This window comes from Sus scrofa, chromosome 12, assembly GCF_000003025.6.
Source record: "Sus scrofa isolate TJ Tabasco breed Duroc chromosome 12, Sscrofa11.1, whole genome shotgun sequence".
NCBI lineage: Eukaryota > Metazoa > Chordata > Mammalia > Artiodactyla > Suidae > Sus > Sus scrofa.
This window is the reverse complement of record NC_010454.4, coordinates 45038638-45064122: the sequence shown is the minus strand read 5'-3', so window position 1 is coordinate 45064122 and position 25485 is coordinate 45038638. Positions and strand designations below refer to the sequence as shown.

Here is a 25485-nt window from a genome sequence, read left to right as displayed (position 1 = left end):
TGAATGTGGGTTTTCAGATTTGGGATGACATTGAGGAAATTGGCTTTAATTTTAGGCAGCTGGACCACATCCAGTATTGATTAATAGCATTGTCCCCTCTGCTACTGCTTTTTTTGTGAGAGACAGTTTGAAGTATTTGCTGGTGTTTCTGGATCATGCCTCTGCTCTTCTCTTTTTTCCCCACAGCTACTCTGGTTTTCCACCAGATCTCAAATTTCTAAGTAGGGACTTTTAATTAGATAAAGTATGATCCTTCCTCTTAGTAGGGGATTGTTGGGTATCTGATTAAGCTCCTAAGTCTCACCTAAATATTTGCCTGTTGTTGGTAAATCATTAATTCAGTTATCACTAGTCCTTTATTAATTTATTTTATTTTTTGGCTTTTGTCTTTTTAGGGCTGCACCCATGGCACATGGAGGTTCCCAGGCTAGGGGTCTAATCGTAGCTGTAGCCGCCTGCCTATGCCGTAGCCACAGCAGCGCTGGATCCGAGCCGTGTCTGTGACCTACACCACAGCTCATGGCAACACCAGATCCTTAACTCACCGAGCGAGGCCAGGAATCGAACCCGCAAGCTCATGTTTCCTAGTCGGATTTATTTCCGCTGAGCCATGACCGGAACTCCTCTCTAGTCCTTTAATGTTAATCTCTGCACCACCTTTCTCTCAAAGGCTATCGAGTAGAAATTATCTTTAGTTTTTTCTTCCATACCTACAGAGTTGACTTATATTTATGTTTGTCTTTCCTTTCTTCACTATACCTTAATCTCTCAGTGACCTTGTGGCATCATTATTTCTCTTTTATCTGAATCTTCAGTCTCTCTTTATTTTTGCTTTTCCCAACTCTGTCCACGTCCTCTGCCCAGTTACTGTTCAGTTTTTCTCCCGTTTATAAAAGTTGTCTTTCCCCTGCTTTCTTCACTTTCTTACAGCCTATTATTTCTCAAGCATGTAATTTGATTTTGTCCCCACTACTCCACTGAAATTGCTCTGCTTTGTGACCTAATTGTCAAACCTGGATGATACTTTTTTAGTCCATAGTTTATTTTGCCTTTCTTCTTCTTTAAACTGTGATACTGTCCACTCTTGGTTTTTCTCTTACTGTCTATTCTTTCTTTTTCTTTTTTTTTTTTTGTCTTTTGTCCTTTTTTAGGGTGGCACCCACAGCATATGGAGATCCCCCTGCTGAGGGTCTAATCGTAGCTGTAGCCACCTGCTTACGCCACAGCCACAGCAATGCCAAATCTGAGCCGCATTTGTGACCTACACCACAGCTCATGGCCATGCCGGATCCTTAACCCACTGAGCGAGGCCAGGGATCGAACCTGCAACCTCATGGTTCCTAGTCGGATTCATTTCCACTGTGCCACAAGTGGAACTCCCTGCCTATTCTTTCTTAGTCTTCTTTATAATATGTAGTCTCTTTTTCTTTCCAGTCCTTAAATGTTGGTACTCCTGAGAATTCTGTTCTTAGCTGCTGTCTTCATTTTTCACAGTGATGTAATTCACTACACACAAGACAGATCCTTCAAATCTCTAGATTTAACTCAAATCTTTCTCCCCTTCTCCTCCCTTTCCCTTCTAGGATCTAGGCCTATAATTTCCAAAACCCACCTAGACATCCTATAGGCACCACAAAATTCACATCGTCCTCACAAAATCTAAAATTCTAGATGTCCAGGTTGAATGGTATTAATGTCCATATAGTTGCCTAAATCAAAAACTTTGGACTTGACCTTGGTTTTTCCTTCTCCTTCATCACTTGTGCCTGGTTGTTGCCTCGGTCTGATTTTAACCTTCAAGATTTTCTAAATCTGGAGTTCCACTGTGGACAGTTGCAGTAACCTTCTGACTCCTCTGTATACCTCAGGTCTTGTGACCTTTAGTTGATCTATCACACTGCCACAAGAGTGATCTTTTTTTCCTTCTTGTCTTTTTAGGGCCACACCCATGGCATAGGGGTCAAATTGGAGCTATAGCTGCCGGCCTACGCCACAGCAATGTCATATCTGAGCCAAATCTGCAACCTACACTGCAGCTTATGGCAACACCGAATCATTTAACCCATTGAGTGAGGTCACGGTTCGAACCCACATCCTCATGGATACCAGTCAGGTTCGTTCCCGATGAGCCATGACAGGAACTGCAAGAGTGATCTTCTAAGTTCTAAGACTACTTATACCCTTTCCCTTTAAGACCCTTCATTACCATAGTGCCTGATACATAGCAGATGCTCGATTCCGTCTTCCTTCCTCCTTTTCTCATTATGTTTTTGCTTAAGCTATTTTCTTCTCTCCAAGGACACTTCCAAAATAGGCAGACAGATATAACCAATAATCAGTGAATCTCCTAATTAATCTTTAGGATTTAGCTCTTAGCTAATTTCTTCTGTGAAGTCTTCTCAGTTTCTAAGGCAGAATTAATCACCCCTGCTTCTGGGCTGCTCTGATATTTTAGTATCCTGCTAGCATTACATTTACTATTTAAATGTTTTGTTTCCTCGAGTGAATTGTCAGCTCTTTGTTGGTAGGGGTTATGTCTTTTTTACCTTTTTATTTACTTATATTTTTATTTTCTGGTTGTGCTCACACCATATAGAAGTTCCTGGAGTTCCTATTATGGCTCAGCAGGTCAAGAACCTGACTAGTGGAGTTCCCTTCGTGGCTCAGTGGTTAATGAGCCTGACTAGGATCCCTGAGGATGCAGGTTCAATCCCTGGCCTCGCTCAGTGCGTTAAGGATCCTGTGTTGCCATGGGCTATGGTGTAGGTCGCAGACACGGCTTGGATCCCACATTGCTGTGGCTGTGGTGTAGGCTGGCAGCTGCAGCTATCGTTTGACCCCTAGCCTGAGAGCTTCCATAGGCTTCAGGTGCAGCTCTAAAAAGCAGAAAAAATGCAAAGCAAAGAAAAAAAAATTCCTGCCACAGCAGAGACCCAGGCTGCTACAGTGATAACACTTGATCCTTAACCTGTTGTGCCATGAGGGAACTCCTTTTTTACTTTTTACTTTTTACTTTTTTTTTTTTTTTTTTTTGCTTTTTAGGCCTGCACCTGTGGCATATGAAAGTTCCCAGGCTAGGGGTCAAATTGGAGGTACAGCTGCCAGCCTACGCAACAGCCACAGCAATGCCACATCTGAGCCACGTCTGTGACCTATGCCACAGCTCACGGCAATACTGGATCCTTAACCCACTGAGTGAGGCCAGGGATTGAACCTGCATCCTCATGGTTCCTAGTCATGTTCATTAACTGTCGAGCCATGAAGGGAGCTCCCTACCTTTTACCTTTTTAAATTCAGTAGCATCTGACAACTAAGCCTGCCAAATTTATTGAGTTTCTGATGTGTGTTGGGCACTAACAATATGTTGATAAACAGAGTCTCTGCTTTTATGGAGCTGATACTCAACTAAGGGTAAACAGAACAACAGAACTTTTAAAAAATCAGTTAATGATAAATAATGTGCAGAGCATTAAAATAGAGTGATATATTAGAGAATGAATGGGTAGCTACTCCAGATTGGGAGAATAGGGAATACCTTTCTGAGGGTCTGGCATTTAAGATCCAGGAGGATACAAAGCTTAACAGATCAAGCCTTCCAGTGCAAAGTTAAGGAGGAATGAACTTGGTATGTTGGAGGAACAGAAGGCCAATGTGGCTTGAATATGGTGGCTGAGAGGGAGAGTGGTTCAAGAAAGCAGAAGCCACATGACATTGAGATTTGAAAGCTAAGGTAGTGTGTGAGCTTCCTTTGGAGATTGTTATTTTTTACTTATTTTTTGGCTGCACCCATGGCATTCAGAAATTCCCAGACCAGGGGTCAGATTTGAGCCACAGCAGTGACCTGAGCCATAGAAGTGACAATGCTGGATCTTTAACCTGCTGATCCACCAGGGAACTCCACTTTGGACGTTTTTAAGCAAGGATATGATATGCGTTGATTGATAATTTTATTTTTTAATTTTTTTGGCTGTGCCTACAGCACACAGAAATTCTCAGGCCAGGGATCATACTTGAGTCACAGCAATGACAACACCGGATCCTTAAGTGCTAGGTTCCCAGATACTTATATATATATATTTTTTTTTTTTGGTCTTTTTTGTCTTCTATGGCTGTACCTGCGGCATATTGAGGTTCCCAGGCTAGGGGTCCAGTCGGAGCTGTAGCCATTGGCCTACGCCAGAGCCACAGCAATGCCAGATATGAGACGCATCTGCATCCTACACCAAAGCTCACTGCAACACCGGATCCTTAATCCACTGAGCGAGGGCAGGGATTGAACCCGAAACCTCATGGTTCTTAGTCAGATTCGTTTCCACTGCGCCACAATGGGAACTCCTATTTTCTTTTTTTTTCTTTTTTTTAATTACAAATCAGGAGTTCTCTGGTGGCCTAGCAGTTAAGGATCTGGCATTGTCACTGCTGTGGGTCAGGTTCAGTCCCTGACCCCAGGAACTTCTGCAGGCTGTGGGTGCAGCCAAAAAGCAAAAAGCAAAAACCTAAACAATAACAACAAAAAAACAACTGGAGAAAGTATTCTGGTTACTGTGTCGAAATGGATTGTATAGGGATCAAGAGCAGAGTCAAGGAAACTCATTACAAGGCTGTTGTACTAATTCAGATGAGTTGATGATGACTTGGATTGAGGAGATTGTAGAAGAGCTATAGAAAAGTAGGAAGATTTGGGATATCTTTTGGAAATGAAGTTGACCAGGCTTGCTAAGGGATTGGCAGCAGCCAGGAGGAGTGATGCAAAGAGAAATCATGGCTAACTTCTACATTATTGGCTGGAGCAACTAGGTAGGTACATGATGATTATATTTATTGAGATGGTTAAGATTGTGGCAGAAATCTTTTGTCAAGAACTCTCCCTTTTTTTAAATTTTTTTTTTTTTTTTTGAGGAGATGTACTAGTATTAGTTTGTAAAAAGGCTTATGTTGGAAACTTCTTTTGAGGGGAATGGGGGAAATAATCTCAAATGAGAGGCTCTGGACTCTAATAGAGTTTCTGAGTTGAACTGCCTTTTGTTGTCAGTTTATCTGGATACTGTATTTAAAGCCTTCTAAAACCTAGTAGTTCAGATACTTTAATTAGTATATACTGTTTTATGTAATGCATAATGCAGTGCGAGTCACTGAAAATGTTTAAATACATGTACATTCCTGGATTCACACACACACACACACACGTACTCATTTTTAGTGAAGTTTATTATAACTTATTCTGGATGTACCTTTTATAACTAGGATTTTGTATGTATAACTTCTGTAATAAATTTTAAAGGTTAAAAATTGAAAAAAAAAATCTTTTCTGGAGTTCTTGTCGTGGTGCAGTGGAAATGAATCTGACTAGGAACCATGAGGTTGCAGGTTCGATCCCTGGCCTTGCTCAGTGGGTTAAGGATCCTGTGTTGCTGTGAGCTATGGTGTAGGTTGCAGATGTGGCTCATATCCCTCATTGCTGTGCCTGTGATGTAGTTTGGCAGCCGTAGTTCCAATTTAGCCCCTAGCTGGGGAACTTCACATGCTGCACGTGCAGCCCTAAGAAGCAAAAAAAAAAGAGTCTGTTTTAGAAGTTCTCTTGTGGTGCAGTGGGTTAAGGATCTGGCATTGTTACTGCAGTGGTTTGGGTTGCTGTTATGGTATGGGTTTTTGTTTATTTTTATTTTTTATTTTTTTGGTCTTTTTGCTATTTCTTTAGGCCGTTCCCACGGCATATGGAGGTTTCCGGGCTAGGGGTCGAATCGGAGCTGTAGCCACCAGCCTATGCCAGAGCCACAGCAACGCGGGATCCGAGCCTCGTCTGCAACCTAACCACAGCTCACGGCAACGCCAGATCATTAACCCACTGAGCAAGGGCAGGGACTGAACCTGCAACCTCATGGTTCCTAGTCGGAGTCATTAACCACTGCGCCACGACGGGAACTCCTGTTTGTTTTTTTAAGAGCAACACCTGGGGCATATGGAGGTTCCCAAGCTAGGGGTCAATTCCCAGCTGCAGCTGCAGGTCTACACCACAGCCGCCACAGCAACATGGGATCTGAGCCATGTCTGCACCCTACACCGCAGCTCATGGCAGTGCCAGATCCTTAACCCACTGAGCTAGGCCAGGGATCGAATCTGTGTCCTTTGGATACTAGTCAGATTTGTTTCTGCTGAGCCGTCTTGGGAACTGGTATGGTGTGGGCTTGATCCCTGGCCTGGGAACTTCCACATGCTGTGGGTGCAACAACAACAACAACAAAAAGAATTCTTTTTTGGTCATGTCTAGTTTGAGATGTCTGTTAGACAGCTAACTGGAGCTATAACATAGTTGGGTAGAAAAGCCTGGCATTTCTGGGAGAAGTTTGGACTGTAATTGTAGATTTGGAAATCATAAACATGTAGATTGAAGTTGAAATCATGGAATTCAATCAGGAGGTCACCTAGGAATGGTTTGTGTCTAGAGAAGAGAGATTTGAAAGAGACAGAGCAGACAGTGAGGTAGGAGGAAAACCAGGAAATAATGTTATGCAAGCCAAGTAAAGAATATGTGAAGAGGGGAATGGACCACTACTGAATGCTGTCTCAAATAAGAACAGTGGAGTACCCATGGGATTTGGCAACCTAGAGATGATTGGTGATCTTGGGCAGAAATTCTCATGGAGTAGTGCAGATAGTTGTCTGATGTAGTCGGTTGAGGGGAGAAAACGAGATGAAGAAGCATTTGACTATTTGTTCATTTTGATGACAGCGAGATACTGGGAAGCCTATATCTGAAAACTTCCTGTGTCATTGTTACTAAACCCCTCCCTATTTGTATTTTAATGTGATTATGCATTTTTATCAAAGCATTGTAATCCTATTGCTTTTGTACCATTGTTTTAGGGGGACTCCTGTTCTCTAAAAACCTAGTTTAAGGTTATGAGCAATACAGAACACCAGTGAGTAAGTGAGACTGTTTTTTATGGAATAGGTCCCTGTGGTCTTGGAAAAGCAGACTGGCTTGACCTTGGCCTTATGATACAGGAGTTTTCTCAGCTGTCAAATGAGGATAACAAGACCAGTTTAGCTCAGTGGGTGGTTGTGAGGCATGACTACTAATGAAAATAATTGTAAAATACTTTTGCAAGTTAAAGTGTGATATAAATGCTAAATAATAGTTCTTTATTGGGATGTTGTGAAAATTAGCAACATGCCGTCTGTTAAGGGCCTTAAGTTCCTTTTGAGAAAGGTGATATATTTTTATAAATACTATTTGAGGAAAAAAATAGCTCAAGATTTGGGAAAAGATTGCTACCCTAATTTCTGGGTTTTTTGTGTGTTTTTTTTTGGCTTTTAGGCCCACACTTGAGGCATATGGAGGTTCCCAGGCTAGGGGTTGAATAGGAGCTACAGGCCTGAACCTCTAATGAACTGGCAATGCCGGATGTAAGCCACATCTGCCACCTACACCACAGCTCACAGCAACACAGGACCCTTAACCCACTGAGTGAGGCCAGGGATCCAACCCAAAACCTCATGTTTCCGAGTCGGTTTTGTTTCCACTGAGCCATGATGGGAACTTCTGTTTTTTTTTTTGGGGGGGGGGCAAACCTGCGGCATATGGAAGTTACCAGGCTAGAGGTCGAATTGGAGCTATATCTGCTAGCCTAAACCACAGCCATGGCAACACTGGATCCTTAACCCACTGAGCAAGGCCAGGGATGGAACCCAGGTCCTCATGGATGCTAGTTGGGTTCGTTACCACTGAGCCTTGATGGGAACTCCCCTAGTTTCTGGAATATAATAGTTATGGAACCATAATGAAACAATTTTTTATTTAAGAGAATACTTCTTAAAGATTTATTTTACTTTTTATTGAAACATAGTTGATTTAGAATGTTGTGTTAATTTCTGCTGTACAGCTGAGTGATCCAGTTATATCGGCGTTTTGGTTCAGGTGAGGGTATGAGTGCTACCCCACAGCAGTTACAATGCTAATTGTTTAAAGGGTTGGTGGTAGTGATTTATTAAGTACATTTAAAACATCAGAGCCAATCAATAGAACCACTCAAAAAAAGCATTGAGAAAGCATTTAAGTTTATTTTGGGTGACACCATATAGACGTTTTAATGCAGGCTTAGGTGATTGTTGCAATTAGGCTTTAAAGAGGGACATGGTGCCATTTCAGGCAAAACCAACAGTCCTTGTTCCTACACCTGAGTCTAAATATAGAATCAGTGGTACCATTACCTATAATGTCTTAGGAAGTGCCTGAAATTTGAATCTGATGAGCTGAATTTTTCTCAGCCTCTAAAGTGGTATTAGCAATAAAGGAAAACTGGGATGTTGGTTCTTTTTGTGTTTAAAGCCAATAAGGGAAAACTAAAATGATTAAGCAATAGTCTGCTGACATGCTCAGAACTTTGCCCTGCTGACAGCTGAGTTAGAATCTTGTGTTTTGTTTTTTCAGTGGGGATCTGTGTATTGCTAATTTTAGAACAAAGTGACATGAAGTTCTTAGCTTTACATAGGTCGGAATTGAATCTCTTCTGGAATTTGAGTTCCACAATCCATTACCTCTTTGTATAAAGAGCAAGTAAAAAGGCTTAGGTTTCTTTTCCTCTTTGATGGGAAGACTGTACTTGTATTTGCTGCACTCATGCATTATTTGCTTTATTTTCACATTTGGTGATTGGAAAAGGGGTTGCTGAATGGTCTGCTTCCAAAGCAAAGACAGTTGAATAAGCTTTTTTTCTTGGAGGTGTTTTCCTTTTCTGGTTGTATTTAGGTTCTCCGTTTTCTTCCGTCATCTATCTTGCTCATTGTAGATTCAGAGATTGACCTCAGTTGTTTTATGTTCATTGGTAAAGGTTCATCTTAAATTCTCTTAGTTGGATTTGATTTGCAGTTGACCTGTATCTATTCTACTTAATAGTTTCTTTCCCAGAGTAGATACTTCACAAAGCTTTTATCTTGTATGTTTTTAGGAATGTGTCTTTTTTCCAGCTTTATTAAGGTATAATTGACTAGGGAGTTCCCGTGGCTCAGTGGTTAATGAATCCGACTAGGAACCATGAGGTTGCAGATTCGATCCCTGGGCCTTGCTCAGTGGGTTAAGGATCCGGCGTTGCTGACGCGGCTCGGATCCTGAGTTTCTGTGGCTCTGGGGTAGGCTGGCGGATATGGCTTCGATTCGACCCCTAGCCTGGGAACCACCATATGCCACGGGATCAGCCCAAGAAAAAGACAAAAAAAAGGTATAATTGACTTATAAAATTGTAAGATATTTAAAATGTGCAACGTGATGATTTTAGGCACCTTGTCTCCAACTTTTTTTTATTCTAGAAGCTTTCAGTTGGTTGTATTCTATCAAGTCAAAATACCTTTGAGACCATATGGAGAAGGCACTTTCCACCACTTCCTAACAATATGGAGTATATGTAATATTTGACTTTGTATACTTCTGTGACTACTAATTCATGCCCTCTGATTTTTTGGGCGGTGGGGATGGGGGGGAGAAGTTCTGGGGCCAGGGATCAAATCCACACCACAGTAGCAACGGAAGCCACTGCAGTGACAATGCTGGATCCTTAACCCACTGTGCCAGAAGGGAACTCCAGTGCCCTTTGAGATTTTCCCTTTTAGTTGTTTCTTTTTCTTATTGACTTGTAAAAATTCTTTGTGTTTTGTGGCCAATTCTTTATCATAAGTGTTGCAAATATTCTTTGAGGCTGTGTATAAGAAGTGAGAAAGCAGGTTATTATATCAAATGCTTATCCAAGATAGAATTTGGTTAAAATGTTTGCCTTGGTTCTTTGAGTAGTAGTAAGCTTCTTTTGTCTTTCTCCTTCCAAAGATGCATAGAAAAGCTCCTTCTGTCTGAAGTAAAGTGTTGGCTCTGTGTTGGTTATAATTTGCTTTTTCTGGCTGGCAGAGCCTTCTTTTTGTTTTCTGTCTTCTGACAGATTATAGGATTGTGGGGAAACAGCGTCCAGGGCTTTTTCAGGAACTGTGCCATTTATCTACAGGAGAAACCATTGGCTTTGGCACTAGAAGAGAATTGGCTCTACATTTAAAGATGCCAAATCATGCTTGATTCACAAGTTTGCTGTCTCATTTTGTATATGTGTGTGAAACTTTGAGGATGTTGGCTTTTACTTTTTCTACCATGTGCTGCTACTCCATCAGTATGAAAAACTAACAACTTGTCCCTTCTCTCCAACTCTCTACCCCAACACACATAATGCAAACATTTCGAACCATAGCAAAAGATGTGACAGTCATTTTGAGGATTGGGGGAAAATACACCACATAAATGTTTCCATTGCCCTTTTGGTGACAGAGCTTTATTTCTGCTTTGTCAGTTAAAGTCTTAATCTGTCCTATGTAGGCTGAATTACGTAGATGTGGAAATGATTTGCCAGCTAGGATGTCTCTTTACAGAGGCTTTTCAGATGAATTGGTGGAAGCAAATTATCAGAATACTTCCTAACTTGGGAAACTTAATTTGTATAAGGCAGAGCACATTTATTTATTTTTAACATACTCTTTTCAGGGGGGTATAGTGTAGTTTATCCTGATTTTTGGGGGGGTGTTTTTGGCCATATACACTCCATATGGAAGTTCCCAGGCCAGGGATTGAATCCGAGCTGCAGCTGCAGCAACACTAGATCCTTAACCCCCTGTGCTGGGCTCAGGATTGAATCCGTGCCACTGCAGTGACCTGAGCTGCTGCAGTTGGATCCTTATCCCACTACACCACAGTGGGAACTTCTGTCCTGATTTCAAATGAGAATTTTTATTATCATGGAAGCAGCCTTTACTCCAATTCTGTCTGTTGCCTTCATGCTTTTTAAATTGTGTATAATTGATTTTGAAAGGTAAGCAACTAGATATTTTAGCAAATCTCTGAACACATTAATGCCTCATTCCTCTACTTCCTATAGATAACAGTTTAAAGATACCTTCTAAGCATAGATATTCCATTTAGATTAAGGTGGGAAGATTGTAATAAGAGAATAAGCCAGTTTGGATAAGCTACTTTTTCTAGTATGAATTGTTAGGTGGGCATGTTTATTCTCCCTCTGCCAAACTGCCCTATCCCAAATCCAGTCTTTCACAAGTTGAGGTTTGATTCTCATGTGCCTTCTTTTTTGTAGTTTTGCTCTTTTTCTTTAAACTAGCGTATCTCCCCTAAGTAGACTAAGTACCTTAAAAACAGAAACTGAAGCTTATTCCTCTTTTTGTCTCTGGGGTCTAATAGAGTTCCTAGTATGTAGGAATACAATAAATATGTGGTGATGTGAGTGAATGAATGAATAAATTGAATTCCCAAAGAAATTGTGAATGGATTTTACATTTCCCTCTAGTGTCTGAAAGAGAAAGTGCAGCCAGTTTTTTTCTTAAAAAAAGTTAATATCTTTCTACATTGAAATAATAGGAGTTCCCGTCGTGGCTCAGTGGTTGATGAACCCAACTAAGATCCATGAGGACGAGGGTTTTATCCCTGGCCTTGCTTAGTGGGTTAAGGATCCAGCATTCCCATGAGTTGTGGTGTAGGTTGCAAACGCAGCTTGGATCTGGCCTTGTTGTGGCTGTGGCATAGGCCGGCAGTTGTAGCTCTGATTGGACCCCTAGCCTGGGAACCTCCATATGCCCTGGGTTCAGCCCTAAAAAAAGAAAAGACAAAAGACAAAAAAAAAAAAAGTCAAAGTATTGTTTTTTTTTCCCTTAGTTTCACACTTGTTTTTTCAGAACTGTTATTGTTTTTATTTTTGGCCATGTCTATGGCATGTGGAAGTTCCTGGAACAGGGATCGAACCAGTGCCACAGCAGTGACTAGAGCTGCTACAGTGACAATGCCAGATCCTTAACCCACTGAGCCACTGGGGAACTCCCCAGATCTGTTCTCTTTAAGTCTAGGGATAAAGTTTCTCATCAGAGCCTGTGTTTTGGAGTTCCTATTGTGGTGTAGTGGAAATGAATCTGGCTGGTATCCATGAGAATGTGGGTTCGATACCTGGCCTTGTTCAGTGACTTAAAGATCCGTTGCCACAAGCTGTGGCATAGATCACAGAACCTGGTCAGAACCTATGTTGCTGTGGCTGTAGCATAGGCTAGCAGCTGTAGCTCCAATTCGACCCCTAGCTTGAGAATTTCTGTATGCTATGGGTGGGGCCCTTAAAACAAACAAAAGCAAAGCCTTTGTTCTGGGAATTTTGCAAAATAGAGTACTCAAGAAATATTGAAGTGCAAGCAGTGATCAGACTAGAAAAATGTTACCTAGTTTTCAGTCCAACCCATTGATCTTTTCTCTTTCTGAGAGATGATGTGTTTATGTTTTCATATCTTTTTAAAAATTTAATTAAAAAAATAAGTAAAAGGAGTTGCCTGGAGTTCCCGTCGTGGCTCAGTGGTTAATGAACCTTGCTAGTATCCATGAGGATGCGGGTTCAATCCCTAGCCTCACTCACTGGGTTAAGGATCTGGCATTGCCACAAGCTGAGACGTAGGTCCCAAATGCATCTTAGATCTGGTGTTGCTGTGGCTGTGGTGTCGGCTTCAGCTGCAGCTCTGATTCGACCCCTAGCCTAGCCTGGGAACATCCATGTGCCGCAGGTGCGGCTGTTAAAAAAAAAAATAGTTCCCTGATGGCCTCTGAGTTGAGGATTCATCATTGTCTCATTGTTGCTGCTGTGGCCCAGGTTTGATCTGGAAACTTATACATGGTGTGGATGTGGCAAAAAAAAAAAAAAAAAAAGACCAGCTTTTAGGTCAGCCGTTTTATTTTTATTTATTTAAGAAAATTACAAATTTTTTCGGCCACACTTATGGTGTGCCGAAGTTCCCAGGCCAGGGATCAAACCCGTACCATAGCAGCAACCTGGGCCACAGCAGTGACAATGTCAGATTCGTAAATATTAAGCCTCCAGGGAACTCTAGTTTATCTATTTTAAGTAATCATCTCTTGAAGTATTGTTTAGTTATTTTAATATGGAAAATGCCAGAGAATTGCTAAATGATGTGAAGAGTTGTTAATTGCTTTTGCGCTTTTGGGGTTTTTGTTTTTGGTCAGGTGAATTTGGGGAGGGACTGGACTTGTCCATTAGCTGATCTGGGAGACTTTTGTGGGCAGATTTTAAAATAAAAATTTTTTTCCGCATTTGTTTCTTTTAATCTGGAATCTAAAAGATTTCTATGAGATGTCAAAGAAGTTCCTTTATAAATCTCTTTAAGCCTAAACTTTTTAATTTGGGTTAGAAAAAAGAGATGGCTTATAAATGAGCATATCACACAGCTCCTTTTCGAACTTGCCAGAACACTGAGGATACACACACACACACACAAATACATACATACTTTGAGCTTCATATAAGAAAAGTCTGCTTAATTTTAAAGTGTTTTATTTTTTAAAAATTTTGTATTTGTGGTTGCTTGGAGTTCCTGTTATGGTGCAGCAGTTAATGAATCTGACTAGGAACTATGAGGTTGCGGGTTCGATCCCTGGCCTTGCTCAGTGGGTTAAGGATCCAGCGTTGCTGTGAGCTGTGGTGTAGCTTGCAGAGGTGGCTCGGATCCCTCATTGCTGTGGCTCTGGCGCAGGCCAGTGGCTACAGCTCCGATTAGACTCCTAGCCTGGGAACCTCCACATGCCGTGGGAGCGGCCCTGGAAAAGGCAAAAAGACCAAAAAAAAAAAAAAAAAAAAAAAAAAAATTGTATTTGTGCTTGGGAACTAAGTGGGATTGTAGAGTGTGATGTAGGCATTTAACTTTAGTTGCGAGAACTCTGGACACAAATGGCAATATTGGTAGTAACTTGCCTTTCTCATCTACACTTTTTTTTTTTTTTTTTTTAAAGGGCTGAACTTCACAGCATACGGAGGTTCCCAGGCTAGGGGTCCAGTCAGAGGTACAGCTGCTGGCCTACATCACAGCCACAGCCATGCCAGATCTGAACCGCGCCTGCTGCTTAACACCTCAGCTCATGGCCATGCCAGATCCTTAACCCCCTGAGAGGGACCAGGGATCGAACCTGGAACCTCATAGATAATAGTCAGGTTCTTAGCTGCTGATCTACAGCGAGAACCCATCCACTTTGTTTTTCTTTAATGACCCTCTTATACTGCACCACCATCCCAAGAAAATATTGTATAATCTTTAGTATATTCCATCCCAGCAGTGTTATGCCCCTAACGTTGGCATTAGTGATTGAAGTGTTGATGCAACCTGCCAGTTTCCTGGCGGCCTGACGGTTGCTGAGTGTTTTCTCATTAGGCTTATGGCTTGAAGGAGACCTAGAAGTTTGCTTCCTATAATTGTACTGAAACCTGTTAAGGGAGTGGTTAGCTTGGGTTTAATTGGGTGTAGATGTCTTGTATTTGAGCTGGGTTGGAGCCAACCGTGTGTGTGGGGGGGTGTGCAGATTTGGTTCAGTCCACCAATTTCCCTTTTCATGGGAAGCAGGAGTTTCAGACGGGGCGGATTGATGTGTGTAGCTGATCTAATATGCACACCTAAATCTATGTATGGTATGAGGGAGCGCAGTTGATTAGTCTGAGAAAAGAAGGGCGAGGCAGAGAGGCCTGGGAGCATCATTTTACTGTCAGGTGTCTCGAATGGCTATTCTGTGGAAGTCTTAGGCACTCTGGGAGGTACCGCCTCAATGGGGGTCACTCCTAGTACCCAGGCAGAGCGAGGGCGGAGAAGTGGGAGAAAGGGCGCGGCATCACCTGACCCAGCTGCTGGATGCTGGGCACCCGGCTTTGGGGTGGGGGCCTGGGGAGAGGGGGGCCGCTCTAACAAAGAGGAGCCGTGCTGGGGCCGGGGCCGCGGGTAGCTGGCCTATCCCGGGCGGCTGACCTCCCAGTGGGCCTCCCCAGTTGGCTGCTTGGTGAGTCGCTCTGCTGGCTCCCTGGCTCGCTATTGGCTGTGCGGACTGAAGGGGGCTCCTGGAGGGCCGGGATGGAGTTGAGGGGGCGGGGCTGGCTTCCGGCGGCGAAGGGGAGCGAGCGGCCGCCGGCTGGGGGAGGGGGGTGTCGGCGCACCGCGGAGTGCAGCGCTCAGAGAGCCTGGCACCCGGAGCAGCCGCCTCCCCCTCCCCCTGCCTAGACCGCTAGAAACCCCTTCTCCTCCATCCTCTTGGGGCTGGGGCGAGGAGGGCTGAGCTGCCCCAGGAGGGCGGGGCGGAGCCCAGAGCCCCACCGAGCGCTGCAGAGCGATCCTCACCTCCCTTCCAGGGCTCAAGGTGTGTGTGCTTTTTCTGACCAACCCCGACTTCAGCGGACTTAACCTTGTGAGAAAAGGGGAAATGGAATGAGAAGTAAGAGCTCCACATCTAATCAGTTGATTTTGATTTTCTAATTCTACCCTTCATTCTTCTTTCCCTCCCTTCATCTCACCCCTGCAGCAGGGTAAGCAGATTCAGGACTCATATCTTTTTACTAATGTGTCGATGTTGGTCGCGTAGTAAAATGAGCAGAGAAGAAAAGAAGAGCCCTTTCTTGTGTGGCCTATGATGCAGTAAACCGGAAAAAAAAAAAAAAAGCATAAGATAGGAGTAGGTTTTGGAACTGTACTGCATCTGTGTCCATTAAGGCTGTTTTCACCATTTTCCTACTTGGGACTGCCTTAATCAGCAAAAACAGTCTGAGCAGGAAGGAGGTGCTAGTAGAAAGACGGATCAGCCCCCGTCAAATGGTGGTTAAAGGAAATCCTGATAGTTGTTAGCGATTAACTCTGCTCAAGTCTCCCCAAGTACAGTATCACGGGCTTTGTGTAGTACTCTGCCCTGTTGGAGAAACCTAGCTAGAGCAAGCAAACTTACCTTGCTGTTACTGAAACTTAAAACTCCTATGTATATTCTCCATCTGTATATTTCTTATTCATAGGTTCTCAGAGGGATAAGTTTCTGTCATCAGAAATGAAACAAATCCAGATGCATTTTGTTTAAATTGTTTTTAAAGCCTCCCCCTTTGGGTGGCTGTATCATTACCGTTTATATTTATCTTTTGAGTTTGCTTGCTTCTGCAACTTATGGATCCCTTCTTTCTGAAGGACAGAGCTCATCTTCAGCCAAAATCAGAAACCTCTTTATAGGTTTTTAATTGAGAGGAATGTTTTCAATTGAAGATAGAAAATCCAAAAATTTCAATAGAAAGGGTGTGTAATCTGTGTGTATGTTGAAGGGATGTGTTCACGGTAAACCTGCTTTAACTGGGTACGCTCACCAAAAGTGTTTGGACTAGCTTTATCCTAATGTTGATTAGCAAAGAGCTAAAGTGCCAGAAAGGATGAATATCAATTTTTTGGAAGCGCTTTGGGGGTGTGTGTGTGTGTGTGTGTGTGTGTATGTATGGGGGATATATGTCAGTGAGTAGAATTAGAGTACAGAAAGTCACTTACTGCAATCATCTACTTTATGCATCTACTACATTTAAGTATATGTTATGTCCAAGCTGTTAACTATTGTGTTTCAGTATATTTCCAAGTAATACAGAATATTTTGTCTTTTTCATCTGTTGCTCTGAAAAATTTCTATTTCACTTTGACTTTCTCCTATTGCCGTTTACAGTTCAGGGTGCAGTTTTGTGATGGAAATAATACACTGCATCTTTTAAGAGCAAGCAATTTAATTACTACTTTTATATTCAGTGTTCACCTCTACCACTAACCACATCTTACCTTAGTTTGTAGTAGTAAAAAACAAATACTTATCCATTCATTTCAGTGTAAACTCTTTATTTTTTTAAATTATATTTGATTTACAGTGTTGTGTTCATTTCTAATGTATTGCAAAGTGATCTATATATGTCACTATATCATATATTCTTTTTTTTTTTAATATTCTTTTCTAGAATGGTCTATCCCAGAAGATTGGATATAGTTCCCTGTGCTGTACAGTAGGACCTCATTGTCCATTCATTCTAAATGTAATAGTTTGCGTCTACTACCCCCAAACTCCCAGTCCATCTCTCTTCCTCCCTCCAGCACATTGGTGAATATTAATTGAGGTGATTGAGAATTCATGCTTGTAATCAGGTTCAGGTTCCAGAGATTGTTTTAATTGGAGGTCAGTTTTGAAGACAATTGATACACTGGAGTTGTTTTACAGTTTAAGCAGATTTGTGTTTTTTCTTTGCATTGATTTATTGGATCCTTAACCAATAAGGAGTAGTTTGGGGGAAAAGCAAGTATTATAAAGAATAGGGGAGTTCTTGCTGTGCAACAGGATGGGTGGCATTTTCTTTGGAGTGCTGGGCCATAGGTTCCATTCCCAGCCTGGCACAGTGGATTAGGGATTCACCATTGCCACAGCTGCAGTGTGTTTCGGCTGGTCTGGGAACTCCATATGCTGAGAATTGAAATGATGGGATAGGTAACCCTCTCAGTTGTGGAAACTTACTAGGAATCATGGAACATACTTTAAAAAGAAAAAAAAAAATCTCAAGTAGCCTATTAGAGAATTGTGCAAAAAGTAGAGTCAGAGTAAAACCTTTGTTAGATTTTGGGTTTTTAGTTTTTTATCCATTTATCCCTTAAGACTCCACGAATCATGTTCAAATTGAGAGGCAAAGAGGATCTCTTCCCTAGATATTGTCTTACCTAGCTCATTACTGAGAATAAACTGTTAAAAATGACTTTGAAGCCTTGACAGCTAGCTAGTGTGTAAAATGAAATGCACTTTGACATCTAAACTATGTAATATAGTAAGCTCAGGAATGACGGAATCCACATGAAGGCCATGTGAAAGCATATACCGCTTCAACTTGCTTTTACCAAAAAACAAGTTGTCTTCCTATTTGATATCTAGGTGTTTTTTTCTTTGTCTGCTCATGAGTGAGCAGTTAATACAGCTTTATAAAGTTATATTACACTTTGGTCACTTAATGCTTTTATATTTCTCTTTTCTTGACTGATTTGTGTATATGTATTTTGCACAGTGCAGTGATTTCCCCATAGAATTTTCCCCAGGAGACAAAAGACTATGTATAGGACTAATCATAGGTGTGCATCTATACTGATCTCCAAATATCATTTAAGGAGAATGGAAATTCAGATTTGGTCCTCTTCAAGAAAACAATTATGTGAAGCCATGACTTTCCATAATCTCTCAGGTTGGGGGACATGGTGCTGCTGAGGTTAAATTCTCTGGTTTAATTTTCTTTAGCAATCTGTTTTTATCCATCCTGCTTATTTCTGTGCGTCATAGTTTAGAATGTGTTAAGAAAAAGGGCCCTATGTTCTCTCTAAAGGGAGACTCTAGCCCAATCCCCCATTTGCATCAGAAGTCTAAAATGGTCCCCTTGAGAAGGTGAAGGAAAAGATTGGACCCTTGGCATTGTTTAATTTTCATGATAATGAGCCTGAGTGTTGTCAGGTTTGGAATTGGGAAAAGCTTGCTCAAGGTGAGAAAATATTAGAGGCAAAAAGACCTGGGGAATACTGCAATGCGAGAGACTTATTTAGAGACAATGAATGCATTCATATGGAGATGTGGCTGGTGATAGTTTTTAGCTATTCAGCTTTGTCAGTCAGGTGTCTGAGACCGTATTTTATGTGTGTTTAAGCACACCTCTCTCCCGCAAAGGTTGACACTTGGAGGCTGAATCTTTTGAAGAAGTTGTTTGCTGTCTGAATCCAGAGGATAGAGGACTTGGTGGAGTCTCTTATCTGTTTATGGCTCAGATAAGGACTTGGAATTGATTGCTGGTGAGTTACTGAACTCTTCTTGATGAATGGTTGCTAGGCAAAGTGCATCTCAATCAGTTTAATCCTTAATAGTTTGCAGGTCTGCTCTTGGTGAGGGCCAGAGCTGTCTTTCTAATGATACTGCCCTTTAAGAATCCTGTTGGGTGTGCATATGTGTTGCTCTGAGGCAAAAAAAAAAAAAAAAAGACTACAATGACTTACGTGTCTCATTTTATCCATCTAAAATAACTTAGCTTTTGGTCACCTGGGTCAGCATTGTCATTAACTTCTCTCTTGGATCAAGTGGTAGGATGGAGTTGTTCTCCAGTATTAAGATATGACTGTTTGATTATCTTTGGTTTGTAACTACTAAGGCAGTGAACTAACACAGTTCATTTTGGAAACAGGCCAGTGCTAACACTGCCCTTGGGCCTGGATGGTTGGAAAAATAGGACAGAGTAAACAATTGAGGGCATAAATAATGAATCTTCCAACTGAGCCCTGGGAGAATGAGGGAGATTATCCTCAGAGCTCTTCAATCTGGCAGTGAAAGGGAAAGAGTCCACTGAATTAATTACCCTGACTGTTTGATACTGCACTTATTATGGGATTGTTAGAGCCATTCAAAGTAGAGTTGCCTTTTAGATACAAACTTTTAATCCATCTTTTTGTTTTGTTTTTTAAGCCAAACACCCAGATAGGTCATTTATTTTTTAGAATCCAGGCCTTTGCTCCCTCCCCAACTTTGTTCTCTGTGTTAGCATTCTCTGAATACTGACTGGCCTTTTGTTTGGCCAGATCTTAGAATTTTGCTTAATTAGAGATTTCATTATCTTTATATGTGTGTGTGTATTTATATAATAATGGAAGAGAGAACCTGAGCCTGGTTTAAAGGAATTATTTGGTACCTCGAGTACGCATTATACCTTGAAATTAAATATGGAGCTGTAGAGTATAATTATGTAACAATTCACAGAAGTTTAAGGCAAGAGTTCCTTTAGCCCAAGAATCATTTCCAGTAGTAACATAAATATTTTTAATTTTGGATTAGTTTTTTTTTTTTTTTTTTTTTTTGCCTTTTTGCCATTTCTAGGGCATATGGAGGTTCCCAGGCTAGGGGTCTAATCGGAGCTGTAGCTGTCGGCCTACGTCACAGCCACAGCAACACTGGATCTGAGCTGTGTCTGTGACCTGCACCACAGCTCATGGCAATGCCAGATCCTTAACCCACTGAGCAATGCCAGGGATCGAACCCTTAACCTCATGGTTCCTAGTCAGATTCGTTAACCACTGAGCCACGACGGGAACTCCTAATTTTGGATTAGTTTCATCCAGTGATTTAAATAAGCAGTCTTTAGCAGCCTCGGAATTTCCCTGAGGTGGGAAAAACTACTGCCCCAAAATGTCCTAGAAAGTGATTTGGTAGTGAAGCCAGACCCAGAGCCAAGGTCTCTGAATTCTTCCCTTCTCTGAATTTCTAATATGTTTAATTCTTTTCTCCAAGAACTCCTCTCAGGATCCCTATCGTCTACTCCGAGAAGCTGTTTTCTTATTTCACTAGTTGTGAAGAGAATCCGGAGAATGAGATGCCATTATTAGTCAAGAGCAGGAGGAATTTTCAAGATGAGGTGTTGAAGGAATAAAAAAGATGTAAAGGGGAAGGCCAGGTTGAAGTTTTATATATAGTGCTAATGGATCCCGGCGGCGGGGGGTTTAGTGGGCTGCGCCATTGGGCTGATTAGATCAGATTTAGTCATGGACTGAGTTTGGTATGTTTAAGCCTGGCTGAAACAGGCAGAACTCTTTATCTAGTTAAGATACTTATTCTCCTGATCGGAAATAAAGCAGTTTTTGATTATTCATGCAGAAAGGTGAACAGGCAAAGTATATACAGGTAAAATACAAAGATATTCCTAGGCCACATTTTTAAGCAGTAACTTCCTCTGCTTTTTAAGTGGGATTTTCCAGCTGAACAACCTGATTAAAAATTTGTTTTCTTTAGTCATTCAAGAGGTAAATATAGATGAGATTGCTACCAGCTTGGGTTATACTTAGTGTCTTAATCTTCAAAAGTAGTATATAGTAGTTCCCACTCTTGCATGCAGGAGGATCACAGCACCAGGACACAGATTCAATCCCAGCCCCGAACAGTAGGTTAAAGGGTCCTGTGTTGCTGCAGCTGTGGCGTAGGTTGCAACTGCAGTTCAGAGCTGATCCCTGGCTCAGGAACTACATATGCTACAGAGCAGCCAGAAAAGAAAATAGATAAATAGAAGGCCCAAGGTTTCATAACCAATCACTAATTCTTGGCACTCAGCAAAGTGGTTTTGAGGATCAGTTGCTGATCTGAGTGAAAATCAGATTTTATGCCACTTGGAGAGTTGAAATGATTTATACAGCATCCCTGTGGCTTCAGAGGAGAATCATAATAAGCATTATTAGTCACAACTTAAATTTTTTCTTTCCTTCCAAAAGCTTAAAGTACTTCTACATTGGTATTTTACTTATCACCATCTATGTAAAGGATACGACTTAATCTTTTTTGAAAGGAAAGAGATATCAAAACTATGGGAAGTTAAAGGTACCTCATCCCAGGCACAGTCTGTCAATGGAAAAGTCACGTTTCCTGGGTTCCTGAATAGGCCTTCTGTATCTACTGGAAGTGGTTTTTCTATTGTGAAGACATTAAATTTGGAGCTGTGAAGGTACTGTTTGGCTTTTCTTATCTTATTCTTCCAGAACCTCTTTTACTCAACAGAAAGTGGAAATGAGTGGGTTAATGAAGAATCCATATCTTGGTTCTAACCTGTCCTGCCAGTTGTTACTCTGCATTCATCTAAAGTGCTTTACCAAGGATTTTTGTATTTAGGTGTCGTTCAATCCCTGTGAGGTATGGTGTGATTGAAGTGTGATACTGTGTTAGGACGTTTCCCCAGAAAGACAAAAGGAACCTTTCCTTTTAAAAAAGTACTTTGCATGTTTCCATAGTCTGTGGCAAAATATGTTGGAACAAGTTGCTTTTTCAGCAAGCTATATTTTAATTTTTGCCTCTTTTCCAAGCTGAACAAATGTCCCAACTGAAATGTGATGTTCTTATCATTCATAGTATGTTCTGGGGAGATTGTTCCTTAGTGCACCTATAAGTGAGAGGCTGATGCCACTTCAGCCTACACACCAATTTTGTAACTCTTTAAAATTCTATTTCTACCAACTCTCTCCATCCCCCTATCTATCCACATCTGCTCATCTTTCAGCTCCCCACAGCTAGTTAAGAAAGAACTATTGCTCAAGCAGGGAAATGCTAGCCTTTTTTTTTTTTTTTTGACACAGTATGCAGCACCTTGATGTGGGATCTCAGTTCCCAGACCAGGGATCAGACCTGGACTGTGCCTCGTCCTAACCACTAGACCACCAGGGAACTCCCAGAATGCTGGTCTTTATTAAAGTCAAAGTTGCATCCACCAGTTTTTGGTTGTCTGCTCGCAGGCTTGTATTACTTTGTTGCGTTTTTTCTTTTCTTTTTGTTGTTGTCACATTATTTCTTAAAGAGTATTTCAGCATTACAGAAAAATTCATTCTTCAAAGCAATAAGGAGTTTCTGCTGTGGCACAGTGGGTTAAGGATCTGGCAGCCAGCGTTGCAGCAGCTGTGGTGTAAGTTGTAGCTTGCAGTTGAGGCTCGAATTCAATCCCCAGCCTGGGAACTTCCATATGCGGTGGGTGCAGATGAAAAAGGAAAAAAAAAAGTTGATAAATTGTTTTTTTTTTTTTTTTTTTTTTTTGTCTTTTGTCTTTTTTGTTGTTGTTGTTGTTGTTGCTATTTCTTGGGCCGCTCCCGCAGCATATGGAGGTTCCCAGGCTAGGGGTCGAATCGGAGCTGTAGCCACCGGCCTACGCCAGAGCCACAGCAACGTGGGATCCGAGCCACGTCTGCAACCTACATCACAGCTCACGGCAATGCCGGATCGTTAACCCACTGAGCAAGGGCAGGGACCGAACCTGCACCCTCATGGTTCCTAGTTGGATTTGTTAACCACTGCGCCACGACGGGAACTCCGATAAATTGTTTTTATTAAATGTGCAAGTGCCTAAGAGTTAAACTTGAAATGAGGTGGGGGGAAACTGTTAGTTATAGTTTAATCGCTAAAAAAAGATCTGTTATGTAATTAAAAGCTGTATTGCTGCCTTGCACTGAAATTAGCAGATAAACCATGGAGAAACTATGGTTTCTCAGTGAGGACCACTCGATGACTATGCTGTTTAAAATTGCTGGGAGTTGCCTGGTGTTCCAGTGGTTAGGACTTGGCACTTTCACTGCTGCAGCCTGGGTTCAGTCCCTGGTCTGGGATCTGAGATCCCACATCAAGCCACTGCATGCCAAATAATAAAATTCCTGCTCCATCTCTTCCTCCTCATCTCCTTACACTGCTTTGTTTTGGTTTGGTTTTTTTTTTTTTTTTGGCCACACTCACAGCATGCAGAAGTTCTCAGGCCAGGGATTAAACCCAAGCCATAGCTGTAACCAGAACCACAGCAGTGTCAGTGCTGGATCCTTAACCTGCTAAGGCACCAGGGAACCCCTGTTTGGTTTTGTTCTTGTTGTCTTTTTAGGGCAGCACGCATGGCATGTGGAAGTTCCCAGGGTAGCGGTCAGATTGGAGCTGCAGCTGCTGGCCTACACCATAGCCACAGCAATGTTGATGTGAATTAATTGGAGGAGGTACTCTTTAATAGAAAGCTGGGGATTAGAATTGGAGTGATGGGAAGAGAATATTGTCTTCCTGGAGATAATACTAAATTAGGATCAAATTATTTAACTAGTTTAATGGAAATAATATTTATAGGAAAACCTCAGTTGAACCCAGTTCCTTGAGTTTTTTCCTATAAATATTATTTATATGAAATAATTCTCTAGAGAAATGACAGGCATTTTATAGTATACAATGTGAAGGAACATTATATAAAGATAGATGACTGGCCCTTACCTTTTTTTTTTTTTGGTCTTTTTAGGGCCTTACCCTTGGCACATGAAGGTTCCCAGGCTAGGAGTTGAATTGGAGCTGCAGCTGCCGGCCTACACCACAGCCACAGCACCACAGAATCTGAGCTGCTTTTTCGACCTACACCACAGCTCATGGCAACGCTGGATACTTAACCCACAGAGTAAGGCCATGGTTCAAACCTGTGTCCGCATGGATACTGGTCAGATTCGTTTCCGCTGAGCCACGACGGAACTCGGTCCTTATTCACATTGAAGAGGGCAAAGGAATAGGCTGAAGCTTCTGAACAACAAAAATAAGACATGCAGAAGGATTTGCTGATTTTGAGAATAAACACTGAAACAAGTGACCAAAGAGGGATGGTTTCTCAGAGTGGGTTTTCAACACTGGCAACATGTTGGAGGCAATGGTGAGAATGGAAAGAACCCAGGACCACGAGTCAGTAAATCTGGTTGTAATCTAGGCACTTACTACCTTTTCCTAATTTCTTTATCTGTGAAAATGGCACCATTGACAACTGCCTGTCTTTTTTTTTTTTTTTTTGCCTTTTCTAGGGCCGCTCCCTCGGCATATGGAGGTTCCCAGGCTAGGGGTCTAATCAGAGCAAGAGCCGCTGGTCTACACCAGAGCCATAGCAACTCAGGGTCCGAGCCATGTCTGCGAACTACACCACAGCTCACGGCAATGCCAGATCCTTAACCCACTGAGCGAGGCCAGGGATTGAACCTGCAACGTCATGGTTCCTAGTCGGATTCGTTAACCACTGAGCCATGACGGGAACTCCATGCCTGGACTATTTCATAGAGCATTTGGGAAAATAAGTGAGAGAATCACTGTGAAAGCACTTTGAAAATTGTAAAGCTCACGGAGTTCCCATCGTGGCTCAGTGGTTAACGAATCCACCTAGGAACCATGAGGTCACGGGTTCAATCCCTGGCCTTGCTCAGCGGGATAAGGGTCTGGCGTTGCCATGTTGAACTGTGGTGTAGGTTGAAGACAAGGCTCGGATCCTGCGTTGATATGACTGTGGCGTAGGCCGGTGGCTACAGCTCCCATTAGACCCCTAGCCTGGGAACCTCCATATGCTGCGGGAGGCGGCCCTAGAAAAGGTGAAAAGACCAAAAAAAAATTGTAAAGCTCTCTACAGATGTAAACAGTTGTGACTGATTTTATAAAACCACCTTTGGAGTTCCTGCTGTGGTGCAGTGAGTTAAGAATGACTGTAGTGGGTTGGGTCACTGTAGAGGCGCAGATTGGTTAAAAGGTCTAGTGTTGCTGCTGCTGTGGCTTGGATTCAGTCCCTGGCCCAGGAACTTCCATGTGCAGTGGGTTTGGCCATAAAATTAAAAAACCAAAAACAACTCCCCAAATCCCAAACCAAATAAAAAAAAAAGAACCCACCTTTTAAAGTGATTTAGAATCTCAGCATCTGGAAGTTGGTTTTAGTGGTTGTCTAGTACAAATTCTTAGCTACTGAAAATAAACTTCTTTTTGTTTTGTTTTGTTTTGGCTGCACCTGTGGTATGTGGAAGTTCTTGGGCCAGGGATTGAACCTGGGCTACAACAGTGGCCTGAGCCACAGCAATGACAGCACTGGATCCTTAACCCACTGCACCACAGTGGGGACTCTGTGACCTATATTTGATCTCTGGAGCTCAGAGGTAAAGCTACTTTCGCCTTTGTGTGACCGCCATCTTATGACAGCTTTATTTGAGGTCTTCATCATCTCTCACCTTGAAATCACTGTACAGCCACTCAAACTGACTTCTGCCATCTTCCGTCTCTTTCACACTTCCAGCAGATTTATTTAAAATAGATGTCTGATCATGTTACTCTCC

The 25485-nt window shown here is 42.0% G+C and overlaps 1 protein-coding gene across 4 annotated transcripts in view; it reads left to right on the top strand.

The window, feature by feature from the left end:
• Positions 1-25485, top strand: part of FAM222B (family with sequence similarity 222 member B) — a 90113-nt gene that overhangs the window by 12065 nt on the left and 52563 nt on the right. The window contains exon 1 of one of the 4 annotated variants that reach the window (XM_021067488.1): positions 13930-15205. The exons of 2 other annotated variants lie outside the window; for them this stretch is intronic. The gene's annotated coding sequence lies outside the window, so the exon portion shown is untranslated. Of the gene's footprint in view, positions 1-13929; positions 15281-25485 lie in introns of those variants that run through there. One more of the 4 variants, XM_003483072.4, reaches the window with a different exon arrangement.